The following is a 15,911-nucleotide window of genomic DNA, read 5'->3' on the forward strand; positions in this document are numbered from 1 at the left end:
GTGGACTAGGCTGTCACAGGATGCCTGGAAAGCTGGTGTTATATTAGGGGAATCTACTGCCTCTGAAAACAGTCTTATATTATAGCTTACTCTCCCTACTCCATTACTTTTTGTAAATTACCATATAATGTATTATTTGTTTCAGGGGTACAGGTCTGCGAATAAGAACAATCAGCCTTACCCAATTCACAGTGCTCACCCTAGCACACACTTTCCCCAATGTCCATCATCCAGTCCCCCTATCCCTCCCACGCTCCTCCCCTCCAGCAACCCTCAGTTTGTTTCCCGAGATCAAGGGTCTCCCTCCCTCCCATCTCATCTCCCTACCTGTCCCATCTTGTTTCATTTTTCCTCCCTTCGCCCCATGAACCCCCTCTCAAATTCCTTATGTCAGAAAGATCATTTACTCCATTACTCTTACTAATGCCCCTTCCCATCCATTTAAAAAAGGAAGTAGAGTCCTGCTAACTAAATGGTATAAGAGAGGCAGCGGTGCAAGGCAGGCCTCCAACATCAGGTTATCTGGGTCTCAGCCCTAGCTCTCTATTCACTAGCATCACCAAAAATGGTGCCATTTTCTCCATTAACGGTCCCCCCATCCATTCCACATTAAAACAGCAGAGGAGAAAAGAAAAAGCTTTTCCATCAGCGAAAAGAGCTGAAGTTGGTGTGGAACAGAGAGATGTCCTCCCCCACCAATGATCAACCCCCTCTCAGAGGCCATTCTACCTGTAGAGATTTATTCCTTTAAAATGCCCTTCACCTCACTGACAAGCAGAGGTGAGAAATACCCAGACCTAGAAAATGTCTGAGAAAACCTACCAGCTAAGCTTGGCTGAGGTTTGATATTCAGTCTCCAAAAGATGGTCAGATACAACTTTGTTTATATATTTGTTTCCATGAGGAAAAACCTGATTTTCGTTGCTTCCAAACCATAAGTCAACCTGTGCTTGATTGTTGCTTTCCCAGTAGATGGAAAAGATTGTCTAGCACCAAGTTTGTCTCAGGGAGGGCTTGCTAAGTGACAGAATGAAAGAAACCATCTCCTCAGGCTTGCTCCTGATTTTGCTTTGGGCCTCTCTACAAGTTGTTTAGGTCCTATCTAATTCTACGGGGGGGGGGGGGGACGACACACTGAAAACAATCCAGAATAGAGACCCAGATACTCTAGAACCCAGCGGGTGCTGAACCGTGGAGTTTTTTCCCTTGATGTTTTCCAGGACTGTGTTGGCTAAGAGTTGTCTCTTACTCCCTACCAGATGAGAAGATGAACACTGTTAAGAGTAACCCGATTAAGACTATGTTCGGAGTGACCGGCTTCTCTTTTCTCGCCCTTCACAAATAACATTGTCTCTGCATTCATTCACATCCTCCCTCCCTTGGAGCCATAGCAGCTGAAGAAATTCAGGTCTAGAGACAGGCTAAGGATTAGAGGCTTCTGCTTCAGAGTCTCTCTGTACCTGGATATTCTTCTTGCCCCAAGAATAATCAAATAGAAACATCTTTCCCCCACCTCTTCTTTTATCTCCTACCTAAAATGTTTTATTCATTTATATGGTGCGCTGGTGCCAGAAGAATTTATCATGGCTCTCTTGTCAACTTGCTTTAATTTGGGAACTGGGCTCCCTCCCTAAAAGAGGACTCCACTTGAGATGTATTTAAAACAAAAACAACCAAAGATCGTTAACAGAAACATAGGAGCAAAAAAATATTGTGATCTCCTTCTCCTTGCCTGGGTAAGATGGGTCAACAGAGACAAAGCTGTCTGTTTCTTATTTCCTAAGGGCAAGAGTAAGAGGTTTAGAAGAGGCAGAAGAGATACCCAGCTCTCAAGCCAGGGAACTCCTTGAAGTAGAGACTATCTGCTTCATCTTTTGGATTGCCAGTGCTCGGGCTCTGGTACATAGTAGTGCTTTATAAATGTGGACTCTGTAAGTGACCTTGCCTCACAGTACTCAAAATGAAAGGTGAGGATTGAGGTGGGGGGCTTGCCTTTGCTCGGCCCCAGCAACAGGGAGGGTAGGGAGCAGAGACAGGAACTCTAGACCTCCAAACCATGAGAAGAAATTCAGGTAATTTTTTGGCTTTCTAAAACAAAAGAATGATGAGAGAGATGAGAAAGCAGATTACATCCAGGGAGAGACTGGTCACCAAGCCTTCTACAACCTCTAATTTCCTGTCAATTACACAGTCTGACTTGGTTTCCATTTACCCCCAAATTACAGAGCACACAAGTCAGAAGGGACCTTGGAGATCAGTACTCATCTGATTCCATCATTTCACAGATGAGAAAACTGAGATCCCTAGAGACAAAGCTTGTCCTAAGTCACTCACCTATAGGCAGAGGCTATCACCAGAACGCAGATTTCTTGCTGAGTTTAATGCTCTTTGAAATATTAATTCCACTGCATTAAGCTACCTCCCGTTTCCCAGAAGGGCTTCTAGAACCTCCAATTAAGGCAATTTCACTCACTTACAAGTGAAGTAATCAGAATTAAGAGAAGTGTTGTGTGCATCTTGAAGCAATGGCTCGGTATTTCTAGAACTTCAAACTTCTGCACTTTACAAGTTTTTCTTGCAATTCCTTCTAACAGTAAAATGTGCTGTGTCCCAATGGAGAGCAAACTTGTGAGGTCTTTTCCTGTTTTGTATAAAGAATGATATGAGCTACGAGAGGAACTACTTAGAGATACTAATTGTAGATGCTGAGAAAAAGTCAATGATTAGACTGAACAATTAATTACTAAATTTGATTGGTGTGGATTGCCAATCTGGGCCTTTCAGATTTTAAAAACATCCCTCCATTCCCTCCACAGCAGGGACCTGCTTTATCAGGATTACTGTTTCAACACTAGTAGAAACAATTGTTATGTAAAATGGGGTAGCCCGTTTAAATGTGGCTAGCATATTTGAGAATAAGCTACGATTCTTTATTCTGTGAATAAGTATATCAAGATCACATATTTGATCTCTGCCAATGCAGTGAAAAGCATCATACATTCTTGTATGCTTTGTTTCCAAATGATCTAGTTCACACAGTACCCTGTTGTCCTCCTATTCTAGTAAGTAATTTCAGAATTCACATCACTTACAAAGATGCCGAGTGGCTATTTAGGGAAGTCTGATTCAAAAAAAAAAAAAAAAAAAAAAAAACCTCCAAAACAAAACAAACCTCCCCCTCTCATCTCCCTCCCCCAAACCCCACGCGCTTTGTGCAAGACGGAGTCAACCAGTGGGATTCACAGGAGGTCCCCAAGTCAAATGCTGCAGCTGCGTTTTTAAAAAGGGTTGGATAAACTACAGCCGTTAATAACATCTGTATCTATGCAAGCTAAGATGATGATAGGGGTAATCAGATCTCATGCTTCAGGGCATAAGATGATTGCCTGCTGGGAGGGGGAGGATTTGGCCTTTCAGGTAAAGCCGTTCACAACACAGGAGGTAGGTTGCAGACATTTCTCCCAGTTTCTAAAATTTCAGGTGTAATTGACATGATTTTGGAGTAGAAGAAACTGATTTGAAATCAGATCAGGACGTTGAATAATGAGATATTTGAAATACCCATATACATTTCCTAGGACATATGTGTATCTTTCTATATAGATGAGATACAAATATTTAGATGCCCTTTTTTTTTTTTTTTGAAGGCTGAGGTTCCTTGATATGTTTTGGCCATCTTTTATGCAAATTGGAAGGTTAATAAAATGTTAACAACAATGAAAACAGTGGAATAAATTCAACTTTTGTCCATGCATTTATGATTAGCTAAAATAATATATAATTACCCAAGTGTTCATAACTGCACCTATTTGGATTCCAAAATATATCTATTTCTAGTTGTATTAGCTACATAATCTCTGAGTTGCATGTTTGGATTGTATGAGGAATGCATTCATTTTAATGTCCTGGTCCCTGAAGTAATTAAAAAAAAAAACTTAGTATTTGTCTAGAAGTGAGAAGGGAATTAGGCAAGATAATCTTACCTTCTCTTTTGATTTCTTTAACATTTTCAAAACCCAGGAGGGGTACACTTTAGTACAGTTGCACAATTTAACCAATTTTGAAAACACTTCTGCAAGTGTGAGCAGGGTTAAATAACTCCCTTTATTTAGACATGTCAACCCATGCTGCACGGCGTACGACATACAGACAGCTGTCCACATTTCAGAGAGGTGTAGAAGCTTTTGAAGGAGTAGGTTTCTAGCAGAGTGGTTAAAGTCCTTTTGGCATGAAAGACATTCTTGCTACTGCCTTCATCATTATTACTAAGCCATTCACTTCTGTTCTACACAGAGGGACTGTTCTGAAGGATATGGCTGTTAAATGCAATTTTTAAAATAATGCACATAAACAGTTTTAAAGGGGGGAAAATCCTGCAGCTGTTTGGCTGCAGACAGGCATGGGAAATTAGTCAGAAGCCCAAAGCATCATAGTTAATAACCATTATTCTGTTGTCTGGGATGTTTGTTTAAATACTATTGACACTGTGTATGTATTGTCATCTTCTCTAAATTGTAGCTCTTAGCCACTGAAATCTTGTTAAAGACCACCTAGGGTTTCCTCTGTATGATGCTGAATTGTGTATTCACCTGATGGATAAACAAAAACCAGATTTTTTGTTGTTGTTGTTGCAATTTTTCTCTCATGTGCAACTAGCAAGAAATTTTCTGGAGTAAAGAAAGAGATTGCCTGAGTACACTGGAAATAGCCGCTGTGGGGTCCCAACCTTCGTATTTCTCCTTTAGTGATAGAAAATGAACAAACCCATCAACTGATTAATACAATTCAGTTCTGCTTAAAATTCACAGATCTGTTTGGTATGAGACTGTATTTTAAAAGACTCATACTTGCCATCAAGTGTGAAGAAATCAGTAACTATTCTTTTCATCAACAGCATGTTGGGCTTTTTTTTTTTTTTTTTTCCCCTCCCCATTTCGATTTTGCTTATTAAGTGAGGTCATTTGAGAGAAGAGCTGCTCTGGTGGTGGGTGGGAAAAAAAAATCTAAGAGCCCGACTCCCAAGTTGAGAGCTCCGATCACGGGCCATTCAGTACAAAGCGTTTTATATCTTGACTTATGAGGGGACAATAGCCGGTCTGACAAAGGCACCACCTGTGATTTAACACGGTTGACATCTTTGTTAAGGAGGAGCCGGAGGGCAGAAGAGAAAACAGCACGTGCACAATCCGGAGCTTGTTACCAAGACCCACCTTCAAGGCCGTTTCACAGCGTCGCCCGAGACCGTGTCACGTTTTTGTTGTTGTTGTTGTTGTTTCCCCGCAGTTTTGTTTTTGTTTTTGTTTTTGTTTTTTAAAGGAAGTGGGGAGAGAGAAAGGAAATGAACGTTATCCACGCGAACTGACCCAAAGCTCTGGACTGAGCCGTCTGGCCCGCACCGAGCGGTCCCATTTTACAGATGGGTAAATGGAGGGCGGTCGGCGGAGCATCTGGCTCAGCAGGTGCGGAGGGGAGGTCCTGGGGACCCCGCCGGGCTTTGGGGCCGCCCGGCTCGGGGCGCGGAGGGCAGCGCGGCCGCGGGAGGGACGTCGAGGCCCCCGTCTTCGGCCCAACCTTGGGGCCGGTGGCTTTTTGCTTCCTTCCCGAAGGTCGTTTCTGACAAATCTATCTATTTGGGGCAAATTGTCAGTGAGAAACTTCCGCTCGAACTGCCCTGGACAAAACCGGCTGTTTGAAAAGGGTAAATCCAGCGGCCCGGCGAGGGGAACAATGGGCCGCTGGTGCTGCTGCGGCGGGGGCGGCCGGGCGGGCCGCACAAAGGGCGGATTAATTGGGGCCGCGGCTGAGCGGTTCGCGCTAGCTCCACTCAGCCCGCGCTGCGGGGCGCCCCATTGACTGGGCCCCGAGCCCCACTTTTCACAAACTCCAAACAAAAGTCAATTTCTTTTTTATAAGGCGGGGGAGGGGGCCGCAGCCACGATTCTCCGCTCGCTCCTCCGCCACATTCTTGCAGCCCGGGGGTGAGGGGGTGCTGGAGGGAGAGGGGTGCAGGGGAGCGGAGGGGATTGGAAACGCACGCGGGTGTGGCCCCCGTGCGTCCGCGTTCCCGCCTGCGCCGCCTCCCTACCGACTCCGGACCCGAGTCGCGCCCTCGGGGTCGCACCTAAATTCCAGGCGGGAGCTTAGATCCGGGCGGGAGGCCGGGTAGCCACGGAGACAGGCGGATGGGGCGGTGGCGTGGGCCCAGGTGAGGGCGGGGCCACCGAGCGGAGCGGGGGTGGGGATAGGCGGGTGATCTAGGAGGCGAAAGAGACTCCCTGTAGGTATTCTAGACCTTGGGAGGTGTGACCAGTCATCAGATATTTATTGAGCAACTATTTTGTTCCTAATGCGGGGGGTGGGGGGCGACAAAAGCGAGTGTGCCCTCAATTTACACATAGTTGGGAAGGCTGACTCCCAAATCAATTAGCAGGTGGGGAAAGGGCTTGCCAAGACGGGGCCCCAAAGGAAGGCGTCACCACCATCCTTCTGTAAAGTTATGACATGGACTTGCCCGTGTAACATTTGGAAAAAGATATCTAATTACTTTGTAGACACACCCTAGTATGAGAAGTGGCAGTAATTAAAAATTGTGGAGTTAATATTGTGACGGTCTGAAGACCAAGTATGGAGGGACCAGGAGTTCATCTCCTCTGTTTCTCTCCTTTCAAGATAGCAGAATGAGTGCAGAGGGCTCTTCAACTGACACTGAGAGGGGCAGGAAATTCCTTTAACAATAAAACCCGATGCATTCCCCAGCCTACAAGCCTCTGTTGTAAGCTGGGCAGGCAGTGGTTGCATACCAGACACCCCAGTCCTTGTGGTTAGTGCAAAGGCCACATTCTTCTTGGAGGACCGGCTTTCCAACTGAATCAACAGGGAGGAGGGACCACGTGCAGGTGTAAGGGAAGCCATTTGTTGATGGAGGGCTTGAGCCTGTGCTAACAGATTATATTACAAGGTTTTTATTTTTTGGGAGATACTTCTGTTCTTGGATCAGCAGGCACTTGTGTGCTCTAAGGCTGGTGAATGGAAGTCTTCAACAGCTAGGCTTTTACTGTAGAGACCCTCCAAAGGAATCAGGCCAGGGTATTGGCATGCCTCTAGGCGGGCACTGTAGAGGGGAGCTCTGATGGCAGGTACTGAATCTGTGGCAGGCTCAGTAAGAGGAGTGAACACAAGGCTTCAAGGACAGGCTGAAATATGGCTAGAGGCAGAGAGGGCTAGACATTGACCTCAGGAAGCAAAAGCCGCAGAGGGATCTGCTGGCAGAATTCAACCTGTGCTCCTCTTTAACAACGGTTGTAAAGTTGTAGATTTAAAACGATCCTTTCTACATAAACAATGAATTCTGAAACAATGAAAAGAAATTTAAAAATAAATAAAAATTAGGGGGGAAAAATACCGATCCTTTCTGGGCCAGACCATGAACTCTTCCAGATTTCTGTTGAGTTGGAGGCTGTGCAAATCAAGGGCAAATATTTATCTAAAGATGTCACAACTTTGAATCTCAATAATAATTTATCTGCTAATCTCTGATGGAAATCTAGAACAGCTGTTACTCCGTTGTGTATTTCAAATTTCCAAAAGATAAATTGGGGGATCAACATTTTTTCTTCCACCAATTCTCAATATGCTTGCTTTTAGTTTACTGACACTTTTGCAAGTTCAAAGTAAATAGATGATAGGGCCTTTTGCTTATTATGAAAGTTATTAAAGCCTACCAAAAATATATTTAATATTCAACTTTTATTGGCAAGTTGTGACAATGCTGAGTGAGTCCATGCCAGCGAAGTTTGAGTGAGCGTGGAAAGATTGAGGTATTGCATTATTAGGAAGAAAAAAAGAAAATACAAGTATGAATCAGAGTGATGTAACTTCCAACATCAATGTGTAGGTTTAGACAGAACGGATGATGGACTCTAGTGTCTATTAATGGAAAGCTTATGACCCTAGCTTCTAGGAACCCGCAGCATGATTACTCATCATTTCTGATTTACAGAAGAAATTCTTCAGAGAGGGGGTGAAATCACAAGGTGATTTTAATAAGGTCCACCCATGAAAGGGGTGACATACTGGCATCAGGCCGTTTCATCACTCAGGTTAGTGCTAAAGACTTTGAATTACTCTGTATTTTAGAAGGAATTGTTTTGGAGTCATTCGATGTGAACATCATTAGAGAAAAAAAGCTCCTGGAGATCTGATTTTAATTAAACTTCATATTTTTTTCCTCTTAAACTTGCTGGCTGAGCAAACACGGCTGGAAAGAAAAGATGATTTTGGTATCCCCAGTCTTAGGTTGCCAGAAAAGTATAGAAATCTGAGCTCTAATAATGGCAGAGAAGTGGCAAATACATGACTAGAGTATGCAGTCATGAACCAACAAGGGGCACTCAATCTGGGAACGGACTGGATTTAAATCAGTTAAAAGAATGGTGTTGGGGCGCCTGGGTGGCTCAGTGGGTTAAGCCGCTGCCTTCGGCTCAGGTCATGATCTCAGGGTCCTGGGATCAAGCCCTGCATTGGGCTCTCTGCTCAGCAGGGAGCCTGCTTCCTCCTCTCTCTCTGCCTGCCTCTCTGCCTGCTTGTGATCTTTGTCTGTCAAATAAATAAATAAAATCTTTAAAAAAAAAAAAAAAAGAATGGTGTTTTCCAGGGCACCTGGATGGCTCAGTGGGTTAAAGCCTCTGCCTTCAGCTCAGGTCATGATCCCGGAGTCCTGGGATGGAACCCTGCATCTGGTGTCTTTGCTCAGCAGGGAGCCTGCTTCTTCCTCTCTCTCTGCCTGCCTCTCTGCCTACTTGTGATCTCTGTTAAATAAATAAATAAAATCTTAAAAAAAAAAAAATAAGAATGGTGTTTTCCTTGAGGAGGTAAATGGCTCCAGTGGCTTTTCCTGGAAGAGGGAAAACAAAGGAGACATAGTCGTTGAGCCTTGGTATGGTAGCCAAGATTCTGGAAATGAAAGAGCTAACATCTGATTGTGAAATGTATCATACATATAAAATACTACAGGAATGTATCTGTACAATTTCAGGAATGAATTAAAGCAGATGCTCTTTTCCTAGCAGCTACATGTTAAAAATAGAATCTCACTAGTATGTCTTAAGGAGACTCCTTTGTGCCCTCTCGGATTGCGTGTCTTCCTCCCGCCGGTACATACCAGAACTTGAACATCACCACCTTGAACTGTGTTTTGCTCATTTGTTTACTTTCTTTATAAGTTCACCACTCATGTATGTATCCCTAAATAATGTAGTGTGGAGTTTTTTGCTTTTTTAAAAAACTTAATATAAAGAGAAGCATACATTATATAGTCTGTAGTGAAGTGTTTTTTTTTTTTTTTTTCTCTCCCAACACTATGTTTAGTGTTGGCATTAAACTAGTTGTGGTACATTCATACAATGTGGTTTCTTCATTCTCTGTGTCGTGTGGTAGTCCCCTGTGTCAGCTTGCCACAAGCGATTGGTCGTCACTGCTGTGAAGAGACATTTGGGTTCTTCCCTTCCTTTCCCTTTCTTTCTCTCTCTCCTTTCTTTCTTTTGTAATTATAACAGATGTTTCTATGCATTTCTCTTGTGCATGCTTCCTGGTATGCACATAGACCAGAGCTTCTCTAGTATATAAACCCAGGTATAGAATTGTCCCCCCACCCTGCTTTTTTTTTCAATTAGAGAGGGGAGGGAAGGGCAGAGGGAGAGGGAGAGAGAGAGACACTCCAGCAGACTCCCTGCTGACCTTGGTGTCCAACGAAGGCCTCCATCCTGAGACCATGACCTGAGCTGAAGTCAAGAGTCTGGTTGCTTAACTGACTGAACCACCTAGGCACCCATAGAATTGCTTTTTTTTTTTAAATTTATTTTTTATTTTCAGCATAACAGTATTCATTATTTTTGCACCACACCCAGTGCTCCATGCAATCCGTGCCCTCTATAATACCCACCACCTGGTACCCCAACCTCCCACCCCCCGCCCCTTCAAAATCCTCAGATTGTTTTTCAGAGTCCATAGTCTCTCATGGTTCATCTCCCCTTCCAATTTCCCTCAACTCCCTTCTCCTCTCCAACTCCCCATGTCCTCCATGCTATTTGTTATGCTCCACAAATAAGTGAAACCATATGATAATTGACTCTCTCTGCTTGGCTTATTTCACTCAGCATAATCTCTTCCAGTCCCGTCCATGTTGCTACAAAAGTTGGGTATTCATCCTTTCTGATGGAGGCATAATTCTCCATAGTGTATATGGACCACATCTTCCTTATCCATTCGTCCGTTGAAGGGCATCTTGGTTCTTTCCACAGTTTGGCGACCGTGGCCATTGCTGCTATAAACATTGGGGTACAGATGGCCCTTCTTTTCGCTACATCTGTATCTTTGCTTTCTTATTCAATTTCACTAGGTATTATCAAATTGTTTCCCTTAAGGGTTGTATTAATTTACACTCCTTCCAGGAAGTGATATGAATTATTGTTGTTTCCCATCCTTGTCAACACTTATTATTGACTTATTTTAAAATTTTTGTTATACATATGGGAGAAATATCTTTTTGTAGTTTTAATTTGCATTTCTCTGATTCCTAATAGAGTTGGATAGTTTTCAGGTGTCCGTGGGCCATTTTTATTTTCTCTTTTGTGAACTATGTTTGTGAGTTTTGCTATTTTCCCATTAGGTTGTTTTTCTCAAAAGAGCTTTAAAAAATCTATTTTGGCTAATAATCCTTTATCTTGATTATATGTATGGCAAATATTTTTTTACTTTTAGTGACTGTCTTTTCACTCTCCTTTTTTTTTTTCTTTTTTAAAGATTTTACTTATTTATTTGACAGACAGAGATCACAAGTAGGCAGAGGCAGGCAGAGAGAGAGAGAGAGGGAGGCAGGCTCCCTGCTGAGCAAAGAGCCCAATGCAGGGCTCGATCCCAGGACCCTGGGATCATGACCTGTGCTGAAGGCAGAGGCTTTAACCCACTGAGCCACCAAGGTGCTCCTTCACTTTCTTTTTAATATCTTTGATGAACCAAAGTTTTAATTTTATGTGGTAGAATTTATCAGTATTTCCCTTCATAAGTTGGTGATTCTTGTTTTAGAAAGTTTTTCCTATTGTGAGGTTGTAACAACATTCCCCTAAATTGTTTTCTAGAAGTTTTATAATTTTGCCCTCTATGTCTAAGTCTTTAATCCAATTGGAATTGATTTTTGTGTATGGTGTGAGGTAGGGTTCCAATTCAGTTTTTTCCAAGTTGTTTATTACATTTTCCTAGTATCATTGACTGAATCTTCTATCTCTAGTGCCCATTACATTATAGAAATAAGTCTCTATATATGCTGATTTGTTTCCGTGTTCTCTATCATATTGGTTAGGCCCCTTTGGTTAGCCTTCTGCCATTTTCTTACTGTAGCTTATTTTGATATCTGGGAGGACAGTTCCCCTTACCTTCTATCTTTTCCTTAGGGAGTCTTGACAATTTTGGACCCTTTCCTCTTTCATTTCAATTGTAGAATTAGTTTGTCAGGCTCCATAAAAGATATTGCTGGGGTTTTTCATTGGAATTGGATTTAGTCAACATGGGGAGAATTGGCATCTTTGTGCTATTGAAGTTTCCTACTAACAACTTGATATTTCTCCATTTACTTAAATCTTCTTTAATTTTTTTTCAATAAGGTATAATTTGGGGCACCAGGGTGGCTCAGATGGTTAAGCATCTGCCTTCAGCTTCAGTTGTAGGTCCTGGGATCAAGCTCTGAAGGGGGCTCCCTCTGCCTCCCCCCATCCCCCTCCCTGCTCTTGTGTGAGCTTTCTCTCTCTTTCTCAAATGAATAAATTAAAAATCATTAAAAAATAAGGTACAGTTTTTTTCTGTAGATGAGGTACACAACTTTGATTAGATTTATGCATAGATTTATTATGTATTTTTGCTCTTATAATAGCATTGTCTTGAAATTATATTTTCTTATTGATTGTTTTTGCTCTATAGAAATCTATAGTGATTGGAAAAACTCTCTAATGAATTCTAATAATTTACCTATAGTTTCTTTTGAGTTCTCTATGTGGCCAATAATGTCATGTGCACATCCGACAGCTTTTTTTTTAATCTTTCTTTTTTCATTCTTAAATTTCTATTTAAGGATGAAAATAGTTTCTATTCTCATCATACTTACATAGTTTAGGACCACAAATACAATATTGAATAGTTGTGGTGGCGGTAACTTTGCATTTTCCCTGATATTCAAGAAAAGTATATGATTGTTGGTGCATATGGGATACGAGTTTGGAATTGGTATATCTTCTGGTGAATTCAGTAGCCATTAATTTCATTTTTAGTAATGTTTTGGCGTGGTCTACTTTCTTTGATATTAATTTAGGCATACTAGTTTGCTTCTTTGACTTTCAGCCTTTCTTGTATTTATAAGTCTTTTCTAAATGGTATATAACTTTTTTTTTCAATTTGATAATCTTTGTCATTTAACTGGAGTCTTTAGTACATTTATATTATTGTACATACTGATATACTTGGATTTATTACTACCATATTTTTGGTGTTTTGTATTTCTATTTTTCACTACTTTCCTTTTTGTTTCTTTTGTGTCAGTTGAGGATTTCCCCCCTTAGTACATTTTCCTCCCATTCTTGTTTGGAAATTATATTTTTTGAATGTTTATTTTTTTATTTTTTTTTATACTTTTTTTATTTTTTATAAACATATATTTTTATCCCCAGGGGTACAGGTCTGTGAATCACCAGGTTTACACACTTCACAGCACTCACCAAATCACATGCCCTCCCCAATGTCCATAATCCCAACCCCTTCTCCCAAACCCCCTCCCCTCGGCAACCCTCAGTTTGTTTTGTGAGATTAAGAGTCACTTATGGTTTGTCTCCCTCCCAATCCCATCTTGTTTCATTTATTCTTCTTCTACCCACTTAAGCCTCCATGTTGCATCACCACTTCCTCATATCAGGGAGATCATATGATAGTTGTCTTTCTCTGCTTGACTTATTTCGCTAAGCATGATACGCTCTAGTTCCATCCATGTTGTTGCAAATGGCAAGATTTCATTTCTTTTGATGGCTGCATAGTATTCCATTGTGTATATATACCACATCTTCTTGATCCATTCATCTGTTGATGGACATCTAGGTTCTTTCCATAGTTTGGCTATTGTGGACATTGCTGCTATAAACATTCGGGTGCATGTGCTCCTTTGGATCACTACATTTGTATCTTTAGGGTAAATACCCAATAGTGCAATTGCTGGGTCATAGGGCAGTTCTATTTTCAACATTTTGAGGAACCTCCATGCTGTTTTCCAGAGTGGCTGCACCAGCTTGCATTCCCACCAACAGTGTAGGAGGGTTCCCCTTTCTCCGCATCCTCGCCAGCATCTGTCATTTCCTGACTTGTTGATTTTAGCCATTCTGACTGGTGTGAGGTGATATCTCATTGTGGTTTTGATTTGTATTTCCCTGATGCCGAGTGATATGGAGCACTTTTTCATGTGTCTGTTGGCCATCTGGATGTCTTCTTTGCAGAAATGTCTGTTCATGTCCTCTGCCCATTTCTTGATTGGATTATTTGTTCTTTGGGTGTTGAGTTTGCTAAGTTCTTTATAGATTCTGGACACTAGTCCTTTATCTGATATGTCGTTTGCAAATATCTTCTCCCATTCTGTCAGTTGTCTTTTGATTTTGTTAACTGTTTCCTTTGCTGTGCAAAAGCTTTTGATCTTGATGAAATCCCAGTAGTTCATTTTTTCCCTTGCTTCCCTTGCCTTTTGCGTTGTTCCTAGGAAGATGTTGCTGCGGCAGAGGTCGAAGAGGTTGCTGCCCGTGTTCTCCTCAAGGATTTTGATGGATTCCTTTCGTACATTGAGGTCCTTCATCCATTTTGAGTCTATTTTTGTGTGTGGTGTAAGGAAATGGTCCAATTTCATTTTTCTGCATGTGGCTGTCCAATTTTCCCAGCACTATTTATTGAAAAGGCTGTCTTTTTTCCATTGGACATTCTTTCCTGTTTTGTCGAAGATTAGTTGACCATAGATTTGAGGGTCTATTTCTGGGCTCTCTATTCTGTTCCATTGATCTATGTGTCTGTTTTTGTGCCAGTACCATGCTGTCTTGATGATGACAGCTTTGTAATAGAGCTTGAAGTCCGGAATTGTGATGCCACCAACGTTGGCTTTCTTTTTCAATATCCCTTTGGCTATTCGAGGTCTTTTCTGGTTCCATATAAATTTTAGCATTATTTGTTCCATTTCTTTGAAAAAGATGGATGGTACTTTGATAGGAATTGCATTAAATGTGTAAATTGCTTTAGGTAGCATAGACATTTTCACAATATTTATTCTTCCAATCCAGGAGCATGGCACATTTTTCCATTTCTTTGTGTCTTCCTCAATTTCTTTCATGAGTACTTTATAGTTTTCTGAGTATAGATTCTGTGTCTCTTTGGTTAGGTTTATTCCTAGGTATCTTATGGTTTTGGATGCAATTGTAAATGGGATTGACTCCTTAATATCTCTTTCTTCTGTCTTGCTGTTGGTGTAGAGAAATGCAACTGATTTCTGTGCATTGATTTTATATCCTGACACTTTACTGAATTCCTGTATAAGTTTTAGCAGTTTTGGAGTGGAGTCTTTTGGGTTTTCCACATATAGTATCATATCATCTGCGAAGAGTGATAATTTGACTTCTTCTTTGCCGATTTGGATGCCTTTAATTTCCTTTTGTTGTCTGATTGCTGAGGCTAGCACCTCTAGTACGATGTTGAATAGCAGTGGTGATAATGGACATCCCTGCCGTGTTCCTGACCTTAGCGGAAAAGCTTTCAGTTTTTCTCCATTGAGAATGATATTTGCGGTGGGTTTTTCATAGATGGCTTTGATGATATTGAGGTATGCGCCCTCTATCCCTACACTTTGAAGAGTTTTGATCAGGAAGGGATGTTGTACTTTGTCAAATGCTTTTTCAGCATCTATTGAGAGTATCATATGGTTCTTGTTCTTTCTTTTATTGATGTGTTGTATCACATTGACTGATTTGCGGATGTTGAACCAACCTTGCAGCCCTGGAATAAATCCCACTTGGTCGTGGTGAATAATCCTTTTAATGTACTGTTGAATCCTATTGGCTAGTATTTTGTTGAGTATTTTCGCATCTGTGTTCATCAAGGATATCGGTCTATAGCTCTCTTTTTTGGTGGGATCCTTGTCTGGTTTTGGGATCAAGGTGATGCTGGCCTCATAAAATGAGTTTGGAAGTTTTCCTTCCATTTCTATTTTTTGGAACAGTTTCAGGAGAATAGGAATTAGTTCTTCTTTAAATGTTTGGTAGAATTCCCCCGGGAAGCCTTCTGGCCCTGGGCTTTTGTTTGTTTGGAGATTTTTAATGACTGTTTCAATCTCTTTACTGGTTATGGGTCTGTTCAGGCTTTCTATTTCTTCCTGGCTCAATTGTGGTAGTTTATATGTTTCTAGGAATGCATCCATTTCTTCCAGATTGTCAAATTTATTGCCGTAGAGTTGCTCATAGTATGTTCTTATAATAGTTTGTATTTCTTTGGTGTTAGTTGTGATCTCTCCTCTTTCATTCATGATTTTATTTATTTGGGTCCTTTCTCTTTTCTTTTTGATAAGTCGGGCCAGGGGTTTATCAATTTTATTAATTCTTTCAAAGAACCAGCTCCTAGTTTCGTTGATTTGTTCTATTGTTTTTTTGGTTTCTATTTCATTGATTTCTGCTCTGATCTTTATGATTTCTCTTCTCCTGCTGGGCTTAGGGTTTCTTTCTTGTTCTTTCTCCAGCTCCTTTAGGTGTAGGGTTAGGTTGTGTACCTGAGACCTTTCTTGTTTCTTGAGAAAGGCTTGTACCGCTATATATTTTCCTCTCAGGACTGCCTTTGTTGTGTCCCACAGATTT

Source organism: Mustela lutreola, chromosome 6 (genome assembly GCF_030435805.1).
Source record: "Mustela lutreola isolate mMusLut2 chromosome 6, mMusLut2.pri, whole genome shotgun sequence".
NCBI classification, from domain to species: domain Eukaryota; kingdom Metazoa; phylum Chordata; class Mammalia; order Carnivora; family Mustelidae; genus Mustela; species Mustela lutreola.